Source organism: Triturus cristatus, chromosome 12, assembly GCF_964204655.1.
Source record: "Triturus cristatus chromosome 12, aTriCri1.1, whole genome shotgun sequence".
Classification (NCBI taxonomy): domain Eukaryota; kingdom Metazoa; phylum Chordata; class Amphibia; order Caudata; family Salamandridae; genus Triturus; species Triturus cristatus.
The window spans coordinates 495,632,692-495,655,928 of record NC_140595.1 but is presented as its reverse complement, the minus strand read 5'-3'; the positions used below and the strand labels follow the sequence as shown (position 1 = coordinate 495,655,928).

At 45.3% G+C, this 23,237-nt stretch overlaps 1 long non-coding RNA gene across 1 annotated transcript in view; it reads right to left on the bottom strand.

Annotated features, from left to right (window-relative positions):
* The window catches only part of LOC146776152 (uncharacterized), a 325,408-nt gene extending 302,458 nt beyond the window's left edge, over nt 1-22,950 (bottom strand). Inside the window, exons 1-2 of the long non-coding RNA XR_014972340.1 lie at nt 22,626-22,950; nt 2,248-2,288 (exon numbers count right to left, since the gene is read on the bottom strand). This is a non-coding gene — a long non-coding RNA (uncharacterized LOC146776152). The remainder of the gene's footprint in view (nt 1-2,247; nt 2,289-22,625) is intronic.
* Between the last annotated feature and the right edge of the window lie 287 nt (nt 22,951-23,237).

Genomic DNA, 23,237 nt, shown 5'->3' with positions numbered 1-23,237 from the left:
ATGGTAGGCGGGAAATGGCCTCATGATGGCGGTGAACCGGCCACCGACAGCCTGTCGGTGGCGGATTCACCACCATCGTAATAGCCCCCTTTGTTCCCATCCTCATTAGTAATACTTTTATCTCAAGACATTTCATTTTCATTTCAAGATAATTTGCTAGAAGCTTTGCTGATCTATTTGGACAGACCATAATTTCACATGTTCCTTTTTTATTCGCCCTTTCTTGACACACAAATGGAATCTCTTGTGAATAATCTCCTTTCTTTATCTCACTTCCTTTTCTTTAGTTTGTTTTTGTCTTTAAAAATACCCATCTTTGGCTTCACAAGTGATGTGCACAATATCTATCTATAGGTGGGGCATTCTTCCCTTTTCTTTTAGTCACACATTAAAATAGGTCTGACACACCGCTTTTTAGTCATTATGAAATGCTTGTTGTTCTAGCATGGGTTAATTGAAAACTGAAATAAATATATTGTTTCATTGTTATTGTTTTAGGTATACCTACTCTGTACTAAGTTGACGACACTGTACCCTAGTTGGGCGAGGTCCTCATGAAGGTGGTCCCTGTTTAAGTCCACCGAAACGCGCATAGACCACGTGCGCCCGATCTGTTTAGGTTGTTGCCATCTATAAACTAAACATTGGAGATGCCGCCACATTCTGATGCTCCCTGCACCCTTTAAGTACATGTGTTATGTATGAGTGTGAATAAGTGAGAGTGGTTAGTATGTCTGGGAATTGATTGTGTCGTGCCAAGTAGGTTGTAGTTGGTTTTTATTTATAGATTGTATAAAAAAATGTGTTTAAAAAATAATATGTGTTTTCTAATGTGAAATGATATGTACTGTTCAGTTAATAATGGAGGCTAATGCTCAATGGTCATATAAAAATTATTATCTATGATCAACCAACAAAATAAAAGGAAGATTTTTATAATCAATGTAAAGACTAAGTATTTGTGTATCCAAGTTGAAATCATGTATGCACTATAAGAAGTGATCAACCCATGCTTAGATTAACTCTTGGGTAAAAAGAAATGGAGATCCATGAGGAGTTAATTGTCTTATTTATTGTTGTTCCTTCCCCTCTGACTCCTGGACCTTATACACTTTTAGAGGGGGGCCCTTTATTTACAAGTGATCTATTTGGACATCCATAATATCCAGCATGGATTTGTTTTTAGAAATATCCACAAGTTTCTTGAGTAGATCTCTTACTGAACTCTATTTTTGCAGCAAACATTCTAGCTATTTATAGATGTATAGTAATTATGTTCTGATCTCTTGTAAAATAATACTGGATGCCATATTGGACTTCCTTTTTCCACAGGAAAGTAAGTGATAATAAAACCTCTGGCAAAAGCCTTGAAGGAGTCCCACACAATAATTCTGGAGGAATATCCAGTAAGATTACATTTTAAAAAAAGCACCTAAAAAATTCAAATATAGATACAATTATTTATCTGACAGAATGAATTATTAAAATTACATTTGCTAGATTAGTGTTTTGTTGATAAAACATCCAACAGCAATGTAAGAGTGGCACAAACAGAAATTAGAACTACTCCTATTTCAGCATGAGCAATTAACAGACTCAAACTTTACTTAAAAAGAAATAATCTATTTTAGTTTGTATGTTGTATACATGGAGCAAAAAAGTAAATTGCCTGCAATCGGGATTAAACGTTTTCCAGGCATCTGAAAAGTCTCTATGCTCTGAGAAAAAAAAAGTATGCATTGAGAACATAACTTATATAGGAGTATCTATAAATAAAGGGATCTATAATTTGATTGAAACCTTAGCTCATTATAATCTGATCATTGGTAAATTACATTTGTTTATAAAGCATGGTTTTCCAAAACTCTGCACTTGGACAATAAGAACCTTATACATTCATTATAAATAAGGATAACCCATTAATTTCAAGTTCAACAATAACTCACCTACACTCTGAATCAGCTTCCTTTAAAATAATAACCAAATGTAAACCCTCATCAAACAATATATTAACACCATTCCTATTATTTATCACTGAGGTACACACAATAGCCTCAACCCATTATTTAAGTTTACCTATTTCCTTCCGTAATAAATGAGTTTCTTGAAAAATAACCAATTAACATTTAAGTTCGACTAGGTGAGTGACAATCCTCTACATCTTGATAGGATTCTTAATCATTTTAACATTCCAAGTAATTATTCTTAACTGAAAAATAAATAGAAATAAATACCCTTAGAGTTTACCTCAAGACGTTTCAGAAAGCTTGTATCTGAACCGACAACACCTGTAAATAAATATAAACAGAATAACATAAAATTGATTTAAAAAAAAGAAAATAGAGGAACAACATTAAGACTAAACTAAATATTAAATATGACAAGTGTATGAATTACACAGGTGTAGGTGGATCTAAAGGAGAAATGAAGAAATGCAAGAGGTAGAAAAAGTCAGATCACTGACAGCGAGCAGTTCAGCATCACAGTATAGCATCAAACCATTGTCTTGAATGCAATTTAGGTTATAAGAAAAACATAAAGAAATATTATAGACACATCATTGACACGTGGAATCATATAGAACAATATTTGAGAAAACCTACCACAGAGGATAACCACAAGATGAGGCAAGAAAGGAAAATTAATTTTTATTATGAGGAGCAGTGTTCCCTTAATCACATGGTATAGCAAATTACGGTACAGGGGATGGCAATGAATTCACACAGAACAAGACCTATAAGGAAATATATAAATAATAATGATGAAAAGGACAATTAGCAAACAATTTTGAAAACAAAATTAAAGCGGGAAAATACATTTAATTGAGTTTTTAATTGGTCCATTGTTGGAAACCCAAGCAGTACAGAGAAAGAGAGAGAAGCAAGCATGTCAAGAAACAAGAAGCAACATTAGATCCCAAATCCACTGCATATGTCTTATGTTTGTTAGTAAACTCCTTTTGCCTACAAAGATTTTCATAAGAGAAATAATTGCCCTTGTAGGAGAGCCAAAAAAGACAAAGATGGATTAAGCCATAGGTAGCACAAACTGTTCCTTCTGTTTCTGTTTTCTAAGTCATCTGTAACTTCTTCTAGAGCATTATTTTCTTTGGCCATTTCCTTATAATTGTCCAGCTTGTCCTCAACTCTCAGTACTCTCTGCTCTACTGCAGACATTCTTGTGTCCAGACCGAACATTTGTCCTCCAACCTCTATGAAGTCAGATTAGTATCAACTAAAAATGTCTGGAATGCTTTGATTTAATCAATTAGTTCTTATACTATTAACGGGGTGGACGACGTTGTTGGTGAGAAAATATCTTATTTGGACCTTTTAGCTTGGACAGATCAGTGTTTTATTGGGGCAGCTCCTGTTGTGTTAGTGACCGCTGTAATCTCTACTGGTACCTTCATGTTATTAGTCACACATTTCTGATCTACTTTGGGGAAGTGTTGATTCTTAAATGGGATCAGACCAGGAGTTTTAAATCAAAAGAACCTTTATTAACCTCATCATCCTTCTTCTTCCTGCTCTCGACTCTTCAAAGTATAATCAAAACTGCGGTTCCAAGGAAATGTTGTTTAACAATGTAAGTGCCTGTATCAGTTGTAAAAAAAATTGTTCAAAACTCAACTATCCACTTCTATTCATGAAAGAAAGCCATTGCATTAACAATTGAACAACTCCATGAATGATGTGAATGGTTTAGAGAGTATAGTTAGTTGGGACCAGTGAGGAAAAGATGAATTTCTGGTTTAACGAAACACAACTAAATTAAAAAGAAAACAAATGCACCACCTGTGTCCCTGGTTTCACTGGCATCTTATGGCTTTTCTTTTCCTTCGAAAAAGCCCAGCATGTTGAGGTTAAAACATTAGGAACACTGCCACCTCTGCAAATTTCAGGGAGATGTGGCCATCTTCGAGAGTGCCATGCCACTCCCTTTCTCTTGCCTCCAATCCTGACATGAAATGTAAATTCTCCAAATAAGCATGATAGCACAATCTGGATTTCATAAAGACAAAGGATCAAAATGTTTGTTTATTTTATTTTGTTGTTCTCCTTGTTGGGTGATGTTTTACAGTCTAGGACTGGAATTTTGGCCTTTCAAGAAGAAGTGTGTGGTTCACATTGTTGATGGAATGACTAGGAGTATCAGAGCAGAAAAAAGAGGAAGATGGCCACTGTTCAAGGGTGTATTTGGGCTTATTTTTTTATTCTAATCCTACAATGTTGAGTCTGGTTTTTGTTTGCTTTAAGAATGCTGCACATCGGAACATAGGAGTACCAATAAATGTATTAATGAATAATGCAATCCACTGTGTCTTTAATTAAATCTAAATTTCATTACAAGACCAGAGGCTACCATTATGCATTATCTTCTATTTGCCACTCCTGATAGCAGCCCCTTTAAAGAACATCAATCATATACAAATCCAGAACTGGAATTTAAACAAATAATAAATGTCCCATGCACAGAACTCTCATCCTCTTTTAAATGCTGCTCCTGATGACATAAGTACTAATATTATTTCTCATATTTGAGTATTTAATTGGTGAATAAGAGGGAGAATGAGAAGAGATTAGTATGATTGTCGTATTTAGCTTCTAATTTTCAGACGCTTGTGTATGGGGAAAGTTTTATAAGAGTTGTTTTTGATTATAAAAAATAAATGAATCAATTAATTAAAGGGAAGAAATATTGATTTATATGGGAAAGACAGTGGTGGTTTAATAAACTGGTAGCTTAAGTGCATTTCTCATTTTCACTTTGAAATGAGTTAAATAAAGCGATGTAGTCACGCGCCTACTGAATAATGCGTGTTGGGAGCATAGTTCAGAGTTTTAAAGAAATGTGCGTATTGCATGAGCCACCGATTTGTAAGTGGGGTGGCTTGCGCATGCTGAGCGCATGTTGTATTGCCACAGGAGGTCTAGAGGAGGCTCGCATCCAACGCGAGTGAAGGAGGAGAAGTCCGGTGGACGTGACGGTTGACTGATTACCGTCATGTCACCGTAGCGAGGAATATTGGTTTATGATTGGCCGCCTGTGATCTCTTGAGATCATGGCGGGCCATTTTGAATTGGGCAAAAATGAATAGAGTGATAGAATAAGAAGGAGATTGACTGAAAATTAGCCAGTTTCCATGGTAATGTTTTTACCGGCAGGACGATACGAGATAAGGAGATTTAGTTTATCACAAAGGGGAGTAATACAGATTATAAACAGATAAGAAAACATGATTTGTGAATTAGAAAGTATTTTGAGGTGGAGAGATTTAAAGAAATTTAGGAAAAAGAATGACTTCAGAGAGGGCAGTGCGAATCACATGGCACTTGAGGGGAGAGTGAGTGAAGAGAGTCTGAGGAAGTTGATACTGTGTGAAATTAAGAGTTCTATTAGAGAGGTAGTAGAGATAGTTATGGACAGAAAGAGGAAAGAAGTGAGATCAGTGGAAGATTTTTGGTGATGTTCAGAAGAGGAGATAAGTAAGGATAATAGACCAGCAAAGAAGGCAAGAAGATGAAACATCTAAGTACAAGAGGAAAGGATAGATTTAACTCCACGAAAAAGATGGGTGTGCTTAGCGGCACGCAAGGAAAAGGTGTCCATAGCGGCACACAAGAGATCTCAGATGAGGAGTTTTAAATGGACACTGATGAGAGAGTAGGACAGAGTGGAGAAAAGATATATGATGAATATATATTTGATAGGGATCAAGATGATGGTCTAAACGATGATCTAAAGCAAGATCAAGCTACAACTTTAAAGTGCGTCATGAGAGAACCTATAGGGGAGGAGATATTTAGCCCTTATGATCTGAGACATCCCAGAAGGTTACAAACTGCATGATACCTGAAATTGCAATGCTTCTTAACTTTCCGAGGTCTATAAATTCCAGCTATGAAATATTGGTGCACTTTGAGGGTTTTGAGGCTATAGTGGGACATTTGTTTGATGGGTGAAGATCCCTCATGAAATTTTAATTGTAATGCTGAAGAAGAGGTGGCATGGGTACAACAGTAATGAATGCATAGAGATGTTTATTGTGACTTATTTGGTACGTCCTTTGGTGTTTGGGTAGGAAACTTGAGGACAGTTTGCTATTAGCTATTCAATTTTTCCTGCTACTGGTCTGTGTCTACATTTGACACTGCAGGGTGCTATTTTTTATTTTCCGTTTTGAAATAAAAATAAAATCAATAAAACGATTTTGAAAAATTAACCTTTTCTTGATACAAAAGCAAGAACTATTTTCATTGTCAATACTTATATGTTCATGTGGTAAGAGTGTTGTCACGTCTGAAAATAGATGAAGAGAAAATACAACAGGCATTTTCAAAACTTATAGGTCTCGTCTTTGCAAGAGCTATTGGCTTTGGCAATGTGTTTTAGCCATGTTGTACACCAGTGTGGCTGCTGTTCAGTATGACTAAAATTTAGAAGGGTGGGGTGGGGTGGAGTGGGGTGGATTGCATTCGATCGGAGTGGGTACATTGGGATAGATTGGAGTAGGGAAGAGTGTTGTAGATTTGGTTAAAGTGGTACATTGGAATGTGGTAGATTAGGGTAGAGCTGGGGTGGAGTGGAGTGGGGTAGATGTGAGTGGGGCACACTGGAGTGGAGTGTGCTAGATTTGGGTGGATTGGGGTAGATTGGAATGGAGTGGGGTAGATTCAGATGGATGAGGTAGATTGGAGTGGAGAGGGGCAGATTGGAGTGGAGGGGGGCAGATTGGAGTGGAGTGGGGTAGAGTGGGATACAGTGGAGTGGGGTATATTGGAGTGGAGTGGGGTAGATTGGAGTGGAGCGGGGTAAATTTGAGGGGTGTGCGGTAGATTTGGAAAGATAGAAGTGGAGAGGATTGGGGTACATTGGAGTGGAGTGAGGTAGATTATGGTGGATTGGAGGGTGGTGGGGTAGAATGGAGTGGAGTAGGTAGAGTGGGGTAGATTGGAGTACAGTGCAGTGGAGTAGAGTGGACGGAATGGAGTGGAGTAAGTGGTGTGGGTGGAGGGGCATAGAATAGAGTGGTATGGCATGCCATGGAGTGGCATGCCGTAGAGTAGAGTGGGGTGGAGTGTCGTAGAGTGTCTTAGAGTGGAGGGTCATGTTATAGAGTGGAATGTCATAGAGTGGAATGGCATGACGTGGGGTGTCGTAGAATGGAGTGGCATGTCGTAGAGTGGAGTGGAGTGTCACATAATGGAGTGACATGGCATAGAGTGTCATAGAGTGGAGGGACACAGAGTGGAGTAGAGTATTGCAGAGTGGAGTGGCATAGTGTGAGGTATGCATTGTGTGGTAGTGCACTGCCATTACAGACAACACATTTTCAGTTGAAATGACCATTACAGTTGCACAGACAGACAGTTCTACGGTGCACAAACAATAATAAGTGGAAATGCCATAACCTAATGGATTGATGTGTTTTAATTGTATTAAAATACTTGTTTCCACCACACTTCAGAATTACAAAAAAAGTGCTTCCTTGGTACTTTCCTAATTCTTATATATTCTCAAATATCAGCACAGTTCCTATACATACATTTAGTTTTTGTTGTGTGCTAGAAAAAGCCTTTCCTGTCACAACAAGATTGCATATAAATGTTATCGCTTTGAAGTAAAAAAAGAAAAGAAAAGCCCAAGCTCCCTCCGAAGACACAACCTGACATTGGACCTTTGAATGCACAGCAAAGATGACAAGATAAGAACAAGATTTAAAGGCCTGTTTGAAAAAAGCAAGCACTGTGTAAGAATACGGTAAATAGGCAATGCTCCACGTGAGAGACAAACTCAAGCTTGACAACCTAAAACAAGAAAAGCCAGCAAATAGAAAGCTGCCAACTGTGGTTTACAAACCACAAAGCAATGATAAGCAATGGGTAGAATGCATTGCCGGGGAAACTTTCAGAATGCCACAACAAATTGTTACCAAACCAGACAGCTGCACTGTCTGGTAGGCTTCAACCTAAAAATTGCATTGATAATAACCTGCATGAAAGTGTGGCTTACAGTTCTAGTATATGCAGTTGTTTCATCAACAGACTCATCAGCAGTTGCAACCGGATCAGCACTGGGATCACCATAGAAAGTATTTTAACCGCATGCATTCATTAAAAAAAATGGGGTTCTGACACTTCTGATTTGTTTTTCGTGTTTCAACATTTAAATGATTGGAACACAACCCATTTGTAGTAGTTTATGGTCTTAAAAATATTCAATGCAATTTCCTTTAAAAGACTGACTCGTATTTTGTGGAGGGCCAAAAAAGTGCACAACAGCCTGCAAATTAATCTGTATTACACTTGAAAAACAACCATAACCCGCCTGTTCCAATAACAAATATTAGCAAAGCCAATAGGCTGGACTTGCATTGTGAGTCCTGCCTCAACAATTAAGCCCCTGGCAGTTAAAAATAGCAAATCTAAAACTGCTTGCTCTCTGTATAAAATGCATGTATGCGAAAACGATTTTAATGTGAAAGGATACAATTAACTTTTGAGAGGTAAAACAGTCCCCCACATACTGCAACTCAAGCACTGGAATGATACACCAAACAGCCAATACAATGTGATAAGAAAAACACAATCCTATGGGTGACGCCAAAATTCACTATACAAATATTTTGAAGAATTGATAATAATAGGTCATAAAGACAGCTATAATGCCAAGCAAGACATGAAGCGGACGTTTATTATTATTCAAGCAAGAAATAAAAAGTAGCGAGTCAATCCAAAAAACACATCTCTAATGTATCTTTTTGTAAAAACCGGATACCTTTCCAAAGCGCAATTTTTCTGTTTTTAAGCATAGTGATCCTTAATACTCCATCTCTGGGTGATTTTGAGTCTATCCCCATATGCTGCAGCAGAAAAACTGTGCTTTCAGTGTTTGTTATTACACTAACCACCTCCAGGACGCAATATTATGTAATTCCGGGAGTTTGGAGCATGGGCAAAAACGTCTGTACTTAAGTAACAACGCAATAAATTTAGGGCATAAATAAATACATGTCATGAGATGAAAAATGTAGGTTTTTGGAGCTTCTCGGGGTCTTATCTGATTTGTAAGGGACCAGGGATGTGGAAAGGCGCGCAATCCATACCATGCAGTCCATAATCCGCATACGGGTATGAAGATAAAAGCATCAGAAAGTTGAAAGGGGAACAAAGCAAACCTCCCGGAGCGTAGCTGACATGCTGATCAGGCACATACAATTAACTTAAGCCTTCCAGATACTATAAATACAGGAAACTGAAAAGAAAAGAGTACCTCTCAGCCTCACCTCCCTATTAATGCAGCTATTTATACTCGATGAAGTTTTGTTTAACTGAGTTGGCATAATTTCAATTTTTGGAGCTAAACCGCGGGTGCTATTTAAGTAAAGCATGAAACGGAAAAAAGACTCTATAGACTCACAAATTGGCATGAGGGGGACAAAAAGGGGATAGTGACTGATTCATGACAAGGTGTAATGACATGAGTAGTAAATAGGAGTCAGCCCATGGTCGTTGAGTACATACAAATTATTTTTACAAACACTGTTTCGAAAGAAATTGACAAGGGGAAGTTAGTATAGCTGCTGTGGCTTACCTAACTGATCACCAACAAAATCCCTTTTAAGATACATCAAGGGGCTTAAGGACCTGCTACAAAGATATTTGTGTACGCAGCCTGTCTCAGGATTTAATACTGGTAATATAAGTCAGGTGGTTAATGTTCTCACAAGATAGATCTACACTACTTTATGTAGGATTAAAAAGGTGAGATTGTCTAAGAGGAGTATAATCAAATAAGTGTATCTAGGAGTACTATTTAAGAGGTGCTGTAGCCCATAATTATGGGAGAGACCTAAAACGTGATTTAGAATCCTGTGCATGTGCCTACGGGGGACAACAGAGATGAAAACAAATTTTTACCATAGAGGCGGGGTGGGTAACAAGCAGGACAAAAAAAACGTACCTGATGCCCTGCAGCATCGTGTTGCGCACTTCCGCTCCTCTCCGCAGCTCCAGGCAGGCACAGGCTCCCAGCCTGCCCTGCGTCCAATCCTGAAGCTGCTTCAGGATTGGCCTCGGCGCCGATGATGTGCGCTCTAGGACAGACTGGGAGTCTGTGCCTGCTCTCTCCAGCCCCGGCAATGCAGCTGGTGTTAGACAGGAGTCACTGCGCATGTGGTTTTTACCGGCCTCAGACCGCCAGCCAAAAACCACATGCACAGTGTAGGTAGAGCCCACCACTCCCCCTCCAGCCTGTTTTAACCCTGACCCCACCCCAAACCCCAGCTCAAGCTAAATAAAACAATAATAAAACATGTTTTAAACCTGTTTTATTATTGTTTTGTTTTTTAATTTTGTTGGGTGGGGGGCGACGCTCCTCCGCCATAGTGGAGGAGCCATCGCTGGCCTCTATATGTGCTTTCTGTTTGTAAATCCAGGTACATCACATAAAAGCGATGGCATACATGTCAGACCTATCGGCAGAGCCAATGTTTGCTAGCACTGTTTTTTATTCAGTATTAGATAAATGAATAAAAAACTCCAATTCTTCCCTTTACACCACTCGCCTCTGCCATCACCCTCTCTTTCAGTCACATACGCCCTTTCTCTCCGCACATCTTTCTGAAGTCCATATGCCTGTACTTATCACACTTTATTTCCTTCCACTTCATCCCTGTCGTTTTACTATCTCCTTCTGCATGTCCAGGCATTCAGCTCCTCCACATCACATCACCACAAATGCTCAATTTTCTGTTGTCTGTACTGTGCACAAGAAAGCTGTGTACCTCTTTCGGATACATAATTGCAACTACAGTTGACACACATGTGACCAACGCTCTATGCACTCTGCAGAGAGGTCAAAGGCTGAATCCTTGTCCTCATCCTTCTCATGCATGTATATAATACACGGCCAGTACCATCATATAAATGTCTCATTAATATATGCACTACTCCAATATAAACAAAGTTCTTCATATACTGAACACGTGACATAAGTAAGGTATCAAGGAATTACACAAAATATTATTGTAGACTTTGAACAAGCCATGATCAGTATGCCTACACAAAGGCATTTTTGGATGCTACTACCATTTTAATCACTCAGTTTGGACACCCACAATAATCAACCCTAAGCAAATGTTAAGCCTCAAACCCTGAATTGCTTATGAAACTAAAAATTGACTGCTTTGGTCTATGTGCCTATGACAGTGGCATTAAAATACTATCAAGTGCTAATGCTAATAGAAACACTATTGTGCCGAATAAACAAACAAACATTTTCTCTACTATTGGACTATTTTGAAGACACTTGAGTTGGTCACCAAGCAAAGTTTTAAATTCGAGGAAGGAATCTATATGTCTGTACAGTATCACAAGAAAAGAAAAACAATGAACCGGACGGGTGGAACAATTCCATCAAAGGAACACTTAGAAGAAGCCACCCAAGCTCAAATATTAGAAAAAGAGCAAAGCTACCAAGAACGTACAATTACACAGACCCTAACTAAAATGAACGCACAAATATCAAAACAGGCCAAACAGATGCATGAAATGCCAGGGCCGTTTCTAGGTGTTTTGCCACCCTGGACAAGAATAGAAAAATGCCGCCCCTCCCTTTTACTACCATCACTCTCTCCCCCTGTCATCCAGGCTAACTGTCCTCTGCAGTTTCTCACTCTCTATACACTTTCATTCTTTCTCTTCCAACATCTCTCTGAAATGGCCCATAAGCACGCCATGTCGGTGCGTTGTTAAAATCTACAGAAACATCACAGTCTTCAGGAATGCAATATAGGGTAAAACGTGTGAAATGTGAACAGGCGCTGTGTGGGTGTACTGGATTGCCGTTAGGGTGTTAGTTATTCTTCAGCAATAGTTTAGCACTCTTTGAGAACTTCAACTGCCAGGTACAGTGGCCGCTCTGCTCGTTTTTCTGCAGAGTAGACTGGCCTTGGTGTACAACGATCTGCTCTCGGAATCAGAGCGGCTGCTTGGGACCGAAATTATGTTTGGGATGGGGGGGAGGGGGCTCCACTGACTGCCAGGAGGTCCTTTGTTAGGTCTCGCCTGACCCAGCGCATGCGCTGGTCTGGCGAGACTTATTGAGAGGGCTCCAAAAAGTGCTACCAGGCCAGCCTAGAGCTACAGTGCATGTGCGCGGGCGCGCGCGCCACCTTTACCGAGATTACTTTCACTTTAGCGGCCGCACGGCCGCTTTGATGTTTAATCGTGAACACTTAAACTAAATGTTTGATCGCGATCACTTTCAGTTTTGCGGCTGCACGGCCGCTTGGCATAGCCAATAGGTCTCGCTTTTGGGACCTCATAAGTGTTTAGTTATGCAACTGTTGCATGGCTAAACACTTATAATGTCCCAAAGGCGAGACCTGTTGGCTATGCCAATGCTTGTTTTTTTTGTGATGCAGGGCACAGGGGGATTAAAAAAACATCATGTCAACACCACAGCCTAGGGCAGCTCAGTAAAAAGAACCAAACAGCCCGTTTCAACCTGGAATCTCTAAACTGCATGTGCATAGTAGTGACTGTCAGGGGTGCCTTGCTAGCACTTAAAACGGAAGGCGAGGCACCACCAGATCTGTGTGGGAGCTGCAGCCAGTGCCTGTGCTCGGATTGTGATCTGCATCATGTTGTTCTCCTCCATATGCCAACAGCACACAATAAAAGCCTGTGGGGCAGCTTCGACAGGGGGCAGCTTAATTGAACACAGGTCTTCATCTGGGCTTATCGTGATGCTAAAATAATAATGTGATAAACATGCCAGTGCTCACCTCTCTGAGCCGGGACCAGCTCAAATCTATGTCACACACCATAGATTCAGTCACAGTCAAGAATCTGCTGTGGGATGTTTAAGTTAGGCAGCAGTCGAAAGCCAGCAGCAAACAACTCCCTCTGCTACAGGCTGCCAGGCAGCAGGCACCTATTTTTTTTTTTTAGTTTTTGTATTCATATTTGCAATAATTACAAGACAATGCAAACAATAACACAAGCCAGTCGTTGTCTCAACATATCAGTGTGCATAGTGTTGTCACGTGTCATGCAGTTATGTACATACCTCATATTTGGTCATGCTATTCTGATGATGAGCTATACACATTTTTATACATGCCCTTAAGCTTCAGGGGCTACGCACATTAACATAGTTTCATACAGATGTGAATAGATAGAACCTTCATTTTGTTGCCATAAATCCGTATAATCACACACAATCCCATACAATTGGCCTTGGCCTCTATCTGGATCTGAACAATAGTGGTCCAACATTTAGCGTACATTCCCCATGTACTATCTCCATCTTCTACAGAAACTACCCATCCAAGGTGTCTCTAGTTTCCTCCGTGTCTTGTCGTTTCTGAGCCCACTGCATGAACGGCTCCCATATATCGCGAGGACGGGATGTTGATGGCATTGGTTCCCAGAACGTGTTCAACTGTGTGTGACCATATATTCTACATCAGCCAGCCAGCCCTTTATCGAAGGCACCCTCCTGCCCCAGCATACCGCCACTCGTCTTTTAGCGAATAGTAAAAGTAAAGCATGCAATTTGCGCGATTTGGGTGGAGTATCCTTAACATACCCCAGTATAACAAGTTCAGGGGATGGGGTATTCGATCGCCCAAAAATCTGATTCACCAAAGTAAAAATCTGAGACCAAACTCTCGATCATCAGGCAGGACCATGCTATGTATAAAAAAGAGGCAGGAGAATATCTGCATCTCCAGCATTCATCGTTCTCCCTGAGCCCCATCCTTTTCAGACTGATAGGTGTCCTGTAAAATCTGTGCAAATATTTAAAATGTATTAACCGTAACCTATAGTTGGGAGATAGCTCAGTAAGTTGCCCGCAACAAAAGTTCCACTGTTCCTCAGTCAGCGGAGATTGAAGGTCCTCATTCCAATATTGGAGGGATTTAGGTGTGACTACTGGTGCTGTGTTCTGCATTTGCCTGTATATACGGGTGACCAACTTGCGCGAGGATGGGGAGCACACCACGCTCTCCAAAGCAGGGAAAGTCGGGGGGGCCGCCGGGAAATCCTCGCTAAGTGCGCGGCATGCAGCTCGCAGTTTGTGATACAAAAACAAATCAAAGAAGGGTACAGTTTGGCCTTCTTCTGCCACCGGAGGGGACATGAATGTGTTGTCGGGAAAGAGATCAGCAAATGTATTGAGGTGTATTTTCTTCTCTAAGGGTTTGCCAATGCCGTCTTCAATACACGGCAACATCGGGTTTTGCGCCAATGAAAGCGAGGGGGCATAGAGCAATGGGATTCCCGCCCTCTTGGGCAATTCCTCCCATGCCCAACGCAATGTTCCAGCAGAATCTACATCCCCTCTAGGGCGTTTCGCTTTTAAACATATGGCTACTTTTAGGGGAACTGGTGCCACAGCGTCTTGTTCCACTGCCACATGTGGCTGGAAGGGAGTTGGGCGGGTCCAAAAATGCAAAAATTGGGCTTGAGTGCAAAGCGCATATAGACGCATGTCTGGGTGCCCAATCGTCCTTGTTTTAAGGGTAGCATCAGCATGTCCCAAGATACCCTCGCCTGCCCGCCCGCCCACGCCAATTCAACCAAATGCGATCTCAGGGTGGTAAAAAAATGCGATGTGAGCGGAATCGGTATGTTTGCAAATAGGTAGAGAAATTTGGGCAATATAAATCAATCAGTTAATTTGTAAAGTGCACTACTTACCCGTAAGGGTTGCAAGGCGCTGGGGGGGAAGAGGGTGCTGCTGCTACTGGTCGAAAAGCCAGGTCTTGAGTCATCTCCTGAAGGTCAGCAGGTCTTCGGTTTGTCGTAGGTTGAGGGGGAGGGTGTTCCGTCTTGTCTGAGTTCAGCTTAAGTCGGCTTTCCTTCATCCAGTCGGCAACAGCCTTCAAACCCTGGTGGAGGTTGGATTTGGCAGTGAGGGGGTCCTTGGTGAGGGAGAGGATCAGCTGCGTGTCGTCGGCGTAGGAGATTATGTTGAGGTTGTGCTGTCGAGCGATGCGTGCGAGTGGTGCCATGTAGACGTCGAACAGCGTCGGGCTGAGGGAGGATCCCTGTGGGACGCCACAGATGATCTCAGAGACTTCGGACCGGAACGGGGGGAGGCGGACTCTCTGACTTCTGCCGGAGAGGAATGAGGTGGTCCAGTCCAGGGCCTTGTCTCGGATCCCTGTGTCGTGGGGGCGCGTGCATAGTGTGCGGTGGCAGACGGTGTCGAAGGCGGCGGAGAGGTGCAGGAGGATGAGGGCCGCCGTCTCGCCGTTGTCTAGCAGGATCCTGATGTCGTCTGTGGCAGCGATGAGGGCAGTCTCAGTGCTGTGGTTGCTGTGGAATCCTGATTGGGAGGGGTCCAGGATGCTGTTGTCTTCGAGGTGATGGGTGAGCTGGGTGTTAACTATCTTCTCGATGACCTTTGCTGGGAACGGAAGCAGGGAGATGGGCCGGAAGTTCTTGAGGTTGCTCGGATCCGCCTTGGGTTTCTTCAGTAGGGCGTTGATCTTGGCGTGCTTCCAGCTCTCAGGGAAGGTAGCGGTCTCAAAGGAGAGGTTGATGATGCTGCGCAGGTGGGGTGCGATGGAGCTGCCGGCTTTGTTGAAGATGTGGTGTGGGAGAGGGTCAGACGGGGAGCCGGAGTGGATTGTGCCCATGGTCTTGATTGTGTCCTCGATGTTCACGTTGGCCAAGGTTGCCAGGGAGTCGTGGTCGATGGGGTGCGGTGGGTCCGGCGTGTCGAGGCCTGTAGTGGTCGTCCGGGGGTTGAAGCTGTCATGGATGTCGGTGATCTTGCGGTGAAAGAAGGTGGCGAGGGAGTCGCACAGGGCTTGCGATGGCGGGATGTCGATGGCGCTGGAGCTGGGTTTGGAGAGTTCCTTCACGATGTTGAAGAGCTCCTTGCTGTTGTGTGCGTTGTTGTCAAGGCGGTCTTTGAAGGAGGTCCTTTTGGCGGTCCTGATGAGGTGGTGGTGGTTGCGGATGGTGTCTTTGTGGGCAGCACTGCTGTCCAGGGTCTTGTCGCTGTGCCATTTGTTCTCCAATTTCCGGCAGGTGCACTTTGATGCTAGGAGTTCCAGGGTGAACCAGCTGGCTTTCTTGCTGATGTCTCTGTTGGTTGGCTTTTTCAGCGGAGCTAAGGTGTTGGCGCAGTCGTCCATCCAGCGTCTGAGGGTGCGTGCACCATCGTCGGGGTTGGTGGGGTTGGTCAGTGTGCTGAGTGCGAGGTTTGTCTGTAGTTGTTCTTCAGTGACTTGGCCCCAGCAGCGGCGGGGGATCTGTAGGGTGCAGTGGTGTGTGAGGGGTTTTCGGAAGGTGAAGTGGATGCAGTGGTGGTCTGTCCAGGTGAGTTCGGAGGCGTGGCTGAAGGCGACGTGGGGGCTTGAGGAGAAGATGGCATCAAGCTTGTGACCGGCGATGTGGGTCGGCATCGTGACAAGCTGTTTTAGTCCGAGGTTGGTGAAGTTGTCGATCAGGGTGGAGGAGTTGTTGTCGTTGTTGTTCTCCAGATGATAGTTCAGGTCTCTGGGGAGGATGTAGTCGGTGGAGGTCAGCGATCGAGTCGCAGAATTGTGGTCGGGGTCCGGGCGGTCTGTAGACAAGGGTGCCTCTTAGGGTGGTCTTGGGGTCCGTGTGGATCTGGAAGTGCATGTGTTCGGCGGTGCTGAGAGTGTTGTTGGAGTTTGTTGAGACCCTGATGATGTTCTTGTGGATGATGGCGATTCCTCCTCCGGCTCCGTTGGTGCGGTCTCTGCGGGTGATCTTGTACCCGTCGGGGATGGCTATGGCGATGTCTGGAGAGGAGGCTTCGTTCATCCAGGTCTCGGTCAGGAAGGCGACGTCCGGGGATGTGGTGTCGAGTAGGTCCCAGAGCTCGACGGCGTGTTTGCATGCGGAGCGGGTGTTGATCAGGAGGCATCTGAGCTGGTTGGGTTCCGTCGTGGTGGGTGTCTCGGCGCCTTCGAGGCAGGAGAAGCTGCAGTTCCGGCAGGTGAAGGAACCGTGGGTGCGTTTCGGGACGGCCTTGCAGCAGGTGTGGGTCCTTCCTGGGTTGAGAGCGACGAGGGTGCTGGCGTCGTAGCGGAGGCGGTCTTCATGGCTGGTGCGGGGGCCAGGGGTTCTGGCGCTGGGCGCGGTCCAGGCACGGACGGGCGCAGACGGGCTTGCCTTAGAGGAGGTGGGGAGGGAGGAGCAGCTGGGAGGTGGGAGGCGGGTGGCAGGGGCAGCAAATGGGCGCGGAGGGGGCGGGGCTGCAGGGGAAGCAGCGGTGGGGACGGGAGCAGGGAAGCGGAGCCATCGCTGGTAGGAAACAAGGCAAAAAAGGGGTACAGAAGCAGAAAAGAGGGCACAGAGCAGAAAGGTCGCAGCAGGGGTGGGAGGCAGATGAGGGGCAGAGGGAGAAAACCGGGCAGTGGGGGAACAGAAGTAAAGGAGGTCGCAGCGGCGAGCGGGGGGCAGGGGGGTACAAAAGAGGAACGGGTGTACAGAACGAGGGCAGCGGAGTACAGGAGAGAGACGGGCAGACAGAGTACAGGCACAACAGAGAGCAGATACAAACCTAAGGCTACCATTGGCCACCAGGGATGAGGCGCAGGTGGTAGCCTGCGGGTGGTGGAGGGCCTCGACTTCAGCGGCGGCAGCAGGAGTACAGGCGGAGCTGCAGCGGGGGGAGCGACCTACCAGGCAAGGTCAAGGGTCGTTCATATGATCATTTTAGCCACTGTGATCCTCCCTGTGAGTGACAAGGGTAGTCTCGCCCATATCTTTACCTTCTCTTCCAGCCACATGATTGCTTTCCCATAGTTTAGGTTCCAGATTTCTTGAAGATGTCGGCTTATCCATATCCCCAGATACTTGACCTCATCCGCCTCCCACTTCAGGGGATATTCAGAGGACACCTTTAGGGTGTTGTCTGTCAGGCAAAAAATTGCCGACTTAGACCAATTTACAGAAATACCCGCCAGGCCTCCAAAATGAATGAATTCACGTAGTACAGGGTCTAGATTTTCCTTCGGGTTTATAAGGTAGAGGGTCACAGTTGTCTGTCAGGTGAAAAATTACCGACTTAGACCAATTTACAGAAATACCAGCCAGGCCTCCAAAATGAATGAATTCACATAGTACAGGGTCTAGATTTTCCTTCGGGTTTATAAGGTAGAGGGTCACATCGTCTGCATACAATGATATTAGAAGGTTCCTGGAACTGAACCCTATACCCCGTGCCGTGTGATGTTGCGAGCAATAGCGGGGAAAGGGGGCCTCCCTGCCTCGTACCCCTTGAAATGGGGAAGGGTTCTGAGACTAGGCCATTTACCCTGACCCGGGCGCTGGGCATGGTGTATAGCAAGCAAATCTTTTTAATGAGAAGTGGGCTAAAGCCCATCCTACCCAATATGGCAAATAAATAGGGCCACTCGAGAGTATCGAAGGCCTTAGTGGCATCTAAAAACACTACCGCTGCCTGAACATCTGGGTGTAGGTAGTGCAGGGTGGAGAAAATCATACGTATGTTATGTGAGGTTGATCTCCCTGGGATAAATACCGACTGATCAGGGAGCACTATCACAGGCAACATCGGCTGCACCCGGTTGGCAATTAACTTGGCAAGGATCTTCACATCTACATTTATCAAGGAAAGGGGCCTATAGGAGTCTAACGCCTCTGCCGGTTTATCTGGTTTTAGCAGTGAGATGATTAGAGCCTCATGTATGGACGCAGGCAGTATGCCCGCTCCCAAAGCCTCTTCATATACGGCTAGCAGTCTAGGGGCTAACTCCTCAGCGTATGCCTTATAAAAGGCCGTGGTTAAGCCATCTGGACCAGGGTCCTTGTTGGGGGGCAAGCTCCTTATAACCTGTGCCACATCTTCCGGACCGATCGGGAGATCTATATATTCCTTGTGCATGTCATTAAACCACACCAGTGCAATCGAGTCTAGAAAAGACTCCTTCCCTTCCAGGCACGTGCCCTGAGTAGCTGTATAGAGATTAGAGTAGAAATCAGAGAAACCATTCAGGATATCTCCTTGCTCTCTAATTGTGGCGTCAGATGCTGTGTGTAGTTCATGTATATATGTCATGGATCTTGGTGGTCTCAACATACCTGCCAGTGCTCTCCCCGGCCTCCCCCCTCCCCGTACCTCCTGGCCTCCGCTTTTTTCCCCAAGAATTTTACCTCACGCTGCGCTTCCTCAGCATAGTCTAATAGCTTGGCTTTCATCAGTCCATCTATATCTTGTTCGCCCGTATCATAGAATTGATGTTCGAGTTTTTTTATACTGCTCTCCAGGGATGCGAACATGCCTCTTATAGCCCTTAGCACTCCAGCTTGGCGGGCTATACATCGGCCCCTTATTACAATTTTAAATGCCTCCCATAGGGATGTCTCGGTATCCACCAACCCAGTATTGAGTTCAAAATAGTCAATGATATCCTTCCTAATCTCTTCCTTAAATGCATCATCAAGTAGGGTATGCGGCGGCAGGCGCCACGCGAAGGCCCAACGTGGCAGACTTGGGATCAGTAATTTCCGCAAGCAGGGAGCGTGGTCAGATAGAGAGCGAGGCATGTGTTCCACATCAACAATCCACATGGCTACATCTCGCGTTACTAACCAATAATCTAGGCGGGACCATGCATTGCGGTGAGCCGAGATACAGGTACCTTCCCTCAGTGCTTCATGTCTACTTCGCCAAATGTCAATTAGCCCACCATCAAGTATTATTTCCTTTAGGGCAGTGCTAGCCATCGGATTTAATGTTCGAGCAACTCCCCTCCTATCAATCGCGTCATTAAGGACAGCATTGAAGTCTCCCCCCCATATAATCGTATTGCAACCAGTTGCCCTAATCTGCGCCCAGACCTTGTGAAAGAAATCAGGGGAGTCGACGTTGGGACCATAGATAGCCACAATAACCACAGACATGCCACATAAAAGTCCCTGAACCAAGATATAGCGTCCCTCCGGCTCCCCCTGAACCGACCCCTCCCTCCAGTCTAATCCCCGCCTGATCAATTCCACTACTCCGCGGGCATAGTTGGAATATATAGCCGAGTAGCCATGCCCCCATCTATTATGGCGCAATCGCTGGGATGGTGTGGTGTTCAAGTGTGTTTCCTGCAGCAGGCAGATATCCACATTATGTTGTGCTTAGTAGGCATGAACCAGTCTTGACTTCCTACCATCATTTAGCCCCCGAACATTCCAAGTCAAACAATTCAATGTGTTATCGGATCTATGCATATCTCGCTTTGATACAAATTTTGAAACAATCAGATCGACATGACCCATACCTTTCGCAGATGATACCAGACATACACCTAATTACATTTATACTGGCATTGAACAACAGAACAGTCCCATCCCTCCACCCACCACCCACTCCAACCCCTCAACTAGGTTGTAGAGTACCCATCCTAAACATTAAACACAAACCAATGCTCAGCAAGCAAGGGAACTTTCCCATGGGGGCCTAACTATGCCGGCAACTACCCTGGGTGGCCGGAAAAACTGCGGGAGACTTAGCCCTCCCAGAGTCACATTTGGTTAAAAAAATGAAAGACAACGTGGGGAGAAATCTTGAAAATTCGAATGCACATATAAATCAACAATACTCCAGCACCCATCTTAACAGCTTGGCAGGGTCCATATACCCATAATACGATACCCATGTCAGCCATTGTCACTTAGCTGGCCTCCTGACGCTCATGCACTCTCCTGATGCCCTTTGGTTTTCTTTCCTCCGATGTGTTTAGCGAACTTCGAGGCTGATTTGGCATCGGTGAAGATGTGGGCAGTTCCCTCAAACGATACCTTCAATTTAGCAGGGTATAGGAGAGAGTATGGGATCTGCGCAAGTAGAAGGGCACGGTTGGCCGGGAGAAATTCTCGCCTCGCCGCCTGTACCGCTGGAGTAAAGTCTGGGTAGAACAACCCATAATATTTCCTTTATGCGTGATGCTGCCCTTTTCTCTAGCCAGTCGTAGGATGAGGTCCCTATCTTGATAATTCAGAAGCTTCGCAATAATAGGCCAGGGTGGCGCCCCAACGGGAGGTTTTTGCCCCAACGATCTGTGCGCTCTCTCAACAACAAACACCGCAGACAGATGTGGGTCAAATAACTCATGTAGCAGGTCTGTGATATAGGTTTCCATTTTAGATATGGCGGTTGTCTCCGGAATGCCTGTAACGCGAAGGTTATTGCGTCTTAACCTGGCTTCCAAATCATAATTTTTAGCTCTGATAACGCCAAGCAGTTTGTCCATATGCAGCAACTGTTCCTTTGTTTCTACTTGGAATTCATGGAACTCAGTATGACGATTTTCCAGCGTATCCAGACGCGTCTGTGAGTTGCCACCTGTGCCTTAACAGAATCTACTTGTGAGGTCAGGGTATCCAGTTTAGTGTCAATGTTGCGGAGACTAGACCGCACCTCCGACATAAGTGTCCGCAAATCCTCACCCTGATCTTCCGCATTGAGATCTCGTTGGCCCTCTGCCTGCGTCTCCGGCTCCGATTCCGCATGTCGCGTGGAGCGCTTATGCTCAAAGGTCAGCTTCGGTTGCTTAGCATCCTGTCTGCCCATTGCGGTTTAGATGTCTATCAGCACGTAGAGAAGAACAACAAATGCACCCCCAATTCAGCGTTGTCAAATTGTTGTCGTTAATAGTGGTTCCCACGTACTATACCACTTTCTTTAATGGTCCGCTTGTAATGCTCTGTGGTATATGTGGGGGCTCAGCTGTTTGGAGCCAGTGCGCACCACATGTAGTTAAGCTTCCTAAGTGAGTGCCAGTTACAGATAGGGGCGGAGGCACATGTTGCTGTGGTCTGCCTCAAAGCGACACGATTTGTTGCCGGGACAGAACTTCTTTCACCACCCAACTTGGCCCTCTATCCTGCGCGGGCTCGGCAGTGCAGCATCCACCTTCACAAGTTAAGAGTCAGGACAGAGGCAGCTAGTTGTAGAGTTTCAGCACAGGTAAGTGATTCACTCAGCTGTCTCACACCAGTGGGGACCTAGCAGCCGCCACTGCACCGGTCCACTCTCAGTCTTTGCACGACAACTACACCTCCAAAGGGCACGAGCACCCGCCAGTGTCTCAGGCGCTCCCAAATGCTCAACACCAGAGGCACGTGTCACATGCAACCGGCGATCAACAAGCAAGGCAGTCTCGTAAGACCAGGGGCGGTTACAGGCCAAAAAGTAAGGTGCCTCCAAGTGATGGCACCCAGTGCACCCACTGATAGCTTCCAGGCTGCTAGGGTCTATCTCTCCAGTACCGGGAAGTGTGTGCTCCTTCTATAACCACCTCTGACTCATACTTGAGGTGTGCTCCTCACACAGTTATCCATTAAGCGCCTCTGCCTCACCTCTGAAAGGTGCGCTGCAACCAGCCCTGGGAGTTCACACAAAATGGCGGCCGCTCACTTTTCTGCCTGGTTTCAATGGTGCGCCTCGAATCCCCCACGCTGCAGGTATGGGTCGCGAGGGCGCCTTGCCTCCTCCACGAATCAAGCACTCCTATCGCATCTTGAAAGTGCCATCACCTTCTTCACAACCTCGGCGCGCCGCGGGTCACCCCGTCAGCACCCCCACAAGTAACGCTGCCGTCCAGCACTCACCGCAACGCTCCGCAGGCCCGCCGGCACTGTGGTCCGCTTCCTTTCCCCCTAACACCGGATAGAGCTCCCACGACAGTCTCCGCTTCACCAGGGGGATGTCCGTCGCCAGAGTAGATGGAGCTCCTCCCCCTAAGTAGAGGCCGTATGCAGCGAGACAGCCCCGGTCTTGATCTTCAATGCCGCCTGGTGGCCCTCCAGTGCGATCTTCAAGTATCCTGCGGCATAGATGTCGTCGGGTCACAAGTTTGATTTGCGTGCAGCGAACCAGTGAAAATTAACATCCGCAGATGCCCCACGTCATCTGCCGATCTTGCAGATGGTCTGGGCAGTCTCTGGCCACCCCGAAGTGCAGGATAATACAAGGATTTTAGTCCGGCCGGGGGAGCACACTTAAAGAGCGGCCATTCCGCTGCTCAGCAGGCCACGCCCCACGCAGGCACCTATTCTCGACGGGGAGTCTGAGTTAGCCAGTGCCGATGGTGGTCGGGTGAGCCTGAGAGGACCGCAGGATACACCGCCCCCACGGTAGTGCAAACAGCGTACACACTGCAGCTAAACTTCAAGAACCGCCAGCTCGCCGCACCGCCCTAGTAAAGTGTCTCACCATTGGAC